The following is a 4,552-nucleotide window of genomic DNA, read 5'->3' as shown; positions in this document are numbered from 1 at the left end:
TGTTCGGGAACCACTGGGAATCGACCTTCTGCACCACCGTACTACCTTGCACTGGCTCTGCTATTCGAGAAAAGCAAAAAACACAGAAAAAGGCCCACTTGCTGGACCTACCCCTAGCATTAGTTCCCTGGTGACGTCACTAGTATTATCTTAACTCCACAACCGCAAGTACAAATAATAATTTACCTTTTTGCCTTTCTCGTATACTAAGTATACGTAAAGGCTATATGTTCGCTCCAAAAATGAACTTTTTATAGGAGGCCTGGAGACCCATAGTGTTATATACCAATCAACTCAGCTCGATGAATTGAAGTGATGTCTGTGTGTGTGTGCGTGAGTGTGTGTGTGTGTGTGTGTGTGTGTGTGTGTGTGTGTGTGTGTATGTGTGTGTGTGTGTGTTGTGATTTCCACAAGAAATTTGCCTCAATTATATTTATTATTTTTTTCTCACAGTCATCTTTTTCTCACACTCAATACACTCAAAAAAGTTTGATTTTCCGTGTATATTATTTGTGTGTGAGTGCTCAATCTGAAAACAAATAGACGTCAAATCATGGCGGGAATCGATTTACTGTACACGCTTACATGTGACTAACGAGTAATGGGTTATAATTGGGTAAATTTCAGTAACAAAAATCGATCAACCCGAAATGAGAGTGAGTGTGAGAAAAAGAAGCGGGCAAATCACAATCTACACATAACTCTTCAAATTGGTGAAATCGGCAATAATTCTCATAGAAAATTCTTACGAATGTCGACAAGAAATTGAAATTGTTTTGGCATTCCACTAAAAAGCTCAAAATAATTTTCTTAACAATTGTTTTGGTGTTAAATAGATATTTCTCAGATCTTCCATGGTAAATTACTACCCAGCTTTCCACGCTCGGTTTGTTTTGTCCACGGCGGCTTGTTGGTGTATGTACAAATCAATCGGTCGCTGTACTGTTTGACACTAGCTGGAGGAACGCTCACTGGCGCTCCTTGGTGAGGGGGAGGGAAAAAAGGCCTTTTCGCCAGTGAGTTTTCCTCCAGCTAGTGTCAAATAGTACAGTAACCGATTGATTTTTACACACCGACAAGCCGCCATTGCCGAGCGTGGAAAGCTGGACAGGAAAATGTTCGTAAAAGAAATCCGGAGGAAACTTATTACACACCTTCGCTAAATTCCTCCTTCCCTCTAAGAAATCTGAGTCCGACAGGAGCTTGACATTAAAGCCCCAATCAGTGAGATAGAGCCTGATATGAGAGTGAGCAGAGCAAGAGGATCCGCCTTACATCTCGCGATTCTGCACCGTTTGCGTCGAGCCCGTCTGACTTCGAACATGCGAAATGGCTTTGACGTTTCAGCCTGATATGGGTCCGATGTCGTGCTATGGATCGTCAAGCGACGTCGAGCTCTTGATTTGGGGTTCTTCTTCTTTTTTCTTTTTTCATCATTTTGAATTTGCTGGCGTTTAATCATGTTTCTCTTTCAAGCACGTAGGAAAGATATGATCTGTTTTCATTGTTTCTCGATGAAAACAAATCATATCCTTCTTACGCGCTAGAAAGAGAAAGGTGATTAGACGTCAGCAAACTCAATTTTATTATTGACGTTTGTTTATATTTTTTGTTATAGAAATTAAAACATTTTATTTATTTCCTGAAATTATTTCACGGCAATATAGCCACGTTGTTAATCGCTGCGTCTGCATCACCTTATCTCCTAGGATCAGCTTCAAGCTCCGGCAGTGATGAGAGGCAACTGCAGTTGTGGCTACCTAAGGATGAGTTCCGGAAGAACGCCGCCAGCACAAACAGCCGAAGATGTGAATTCCACCAACAAAAACCGAAAATTTTCCAGCATTCCTCCGGGAATTGCTTTCAATTCCGGAAGTTTTCTTAGAATCAAACAGCCGAAGAAGCATTCCTCCGGGAATTACTTTTAATTCCGGAAGTTTTCTCAGAATCTTCTGCCAAATATTGTTTTTGTGACTCCGAACGGATCGTATGGAATTTCGATGCGAATCTTTTTGGGGTTCCGAAGGGATTTTTTTGGATTCCAGAGAGAAATATGAGGTTGTGAAATAGATCCTTTGACATTCATAATAGAATCCTTTTGGGGCACCAAAGGAAATCCTTGAATTTAGAATAGAATACTTCTTGAGATTCCGAAGGGAATCTTTTTTTTAGGAAATTCTTCTGCAGAGAATCCTGTCCAGATTTAGATGCAAATCCATTGGGTATTGCGAAGGGAAACCTCGGATTCCAGAGAGCATCTACTTGAGATTCCAAAAGGAAGTCGTTTATAACTCGGAAAAAAATCCTTATGGGGCTCCATAAGAAATCCGTTTGGAATTCTGAAGAGAATTTTTGAAATTCTGAATTCAGAAGAATTCCATTTGGAATCTGAGAAGGATTCTCTTCCGAAGTCGAAAATGATTATCTTCGGAATCCCATTACGACTTCCTCAAGAATACTAGAAAGATTCACGAAGGAATATAAAAATAACCCTTCCTTCAGGAGTTCCCCCGGGAATTCTATCGAAAATTACTTCAGGGGTACTTCCGAAAATTCATTCGAGTATTCCTTCAGGAGCTCCTCCGGGAATTCCTTCAGGAATTTCAGGAGGAATCACCAAGGGAATTCTTGAAGGAGTTTCCGAAAGAACTCGCGGAGGATTTACCGGACAAATTTACGAAGGAATCCCCGAAGATTTTAGGAGGAATTCCTTCGACAATTTATCCGGGAATTCCTTTGGAAATTCATTCGGGAATTACTATACAAGAATTCTTTCGGGAGTTTCTCTAAGAATTTCTTCGAAAATTTCTCCGGGAATTTTCTATGGAGTTCCTGGAGGAAATCCTGAAGGAATACCCGAATGAATTTCCGTAAGAACCCCCGGAGCAACTGCCGACAGAATCCCCGGACGATTTCCCGGATACCTTAACGAAAAAACCCTTCGGAAACTAACTTCGGGAAGGATTCCTCCGGGAATTCATTTAGGAAAGAATCCTCCGGGAATTCTTTCGTGAAGGATTCATCCGGGAATTCCTTCGGGAAGGATCCGGAAATACCTTCGGGAAGGATTCATCCGGGAATTCCTTCGGAAAGGATTCATCCGGGAATACCTTCGGGAAGGATTCATCCGGGAATTCCTTCGGAAAGGATTCATCCGGGAATTCCTTCGGGAAGGACTCTTCCAAGAATTCTTTTGGGAAGGAATCCTCCGGGAAGGAAACCTCCGGAAATTCCTTCGGGAAGGATTCCTCCGGGAATTCCTTCGGGAAGGACACCTACAAGAATTATTTTTGGAAGGAAACCTCCTTGAATTCCTTCGGGAAGGAATCCTCCGGGAATTCCTTCGGGAAGGATTCCTCCGGGAATTCCTTCGGGAAGGATTCCTCCGGGAATTCCTTCGGGAAGGATTCCTCCGAGGATTCTTTCGGGAAGGATTCCTCCGAGGATTCTTTCGGGAAGGATTCCTCCGGGAATTCCTTCGGGAAGAATTCCTTCAGTAATTCCTTCGGGAAGGATTGCTCCGAAAATTCCTTCGGGAAGAATTTCTCCGGAAAGAATTCCGCCGGGAATTCTTTCGTTAATAAAATCCTCCGAGGATTCCTTCGTCAGTTCTCCCGGGAATTCCACCGAAAATTCCCCCGGGAATTCCCCAGGAGTTCCTCCGAGCATTCCTTCGGAAACTCCTCGGGCAATTCAATCAAATAATTCCTTCGAGGATTCTTCCGGGAATTGCTTCGTGGATCTCTCCGGGAATTCTTCAAGTGATTCTTCTTGCAATTCCTTCGGGGATTTCTCCGGGAATTCTTTCGTTTATTTGTCCGGGAATTCCCAAATGAGTTCCCGGAAGAACTACCGAAGGAATCCCCGGACAAATTAACGAAAGAATTGCCTGAGAAATCCCCGAAGCATTTTTCGAAGGAATTTCGGAAGAAGTTCTCGGAGGAACTCATGAAGGAATTCCCGGAGGAAGGATTCTCTGCGGAATTGCAATTAAATTAAAATTAAATTAAAATTAAATTAAAATTAAATTAAAATTAAATTAAAATTAAATTAAAATTAAATTAAAATTAAATTAAAATTAAATTAAAATTAAATTAAAATTAAATTAAAATTAAATTAAAATTAAATTAAAATTAAATTAAAATTAAATTAAAATTAAATTAAAATTAAATTAAAATTAAATTAAAATTAAATTAAAATTAAATTAAAATTAAATTAAAATTAAATTAAAATTAAATTAAAATTAAATTAAAATTAAATTAAAATTAAATTAAAATTAAATTAAAATTAAATTAAAATTAAATTAAAATTAAATTAAAATTAAATTAAAATTAAATTAAAATTAAATTAAAATTAAATTAAAATTAAATTAAAATTAAATTAAAATTAAATTAAAATTAAATTAAAATTAAATTAAAATTAAATTAAAATTAAATTAAAATTAAATTAAAATTAAATTAAAATTAAATTAAAATTAAATTAAAATTAAATTAAAATTAAATTAAAATTAAATTAAAATTAAATTAAAATTAAATTAAAATTAAATTAAAAT

The sequence above is a fragment of the Armigeres subalbatus genome, chromosome 2 (assembly GCF_024139115.2).
Source record: "Armigeres subalbatus isolate Guangzhou_Male chromosome 2, GZ_Asu_2, whole genome shotgun sequence".
In the NCBI taxonomy this organism is placed as follows: Eukaryota; Metazoa; Arthropoda; class Insecta; order Diptera; family Culicidae; genus Armigeres; species Armigeres subalbatus.
Note: the sequence above shows the minus strand (reverse complement) of the source record.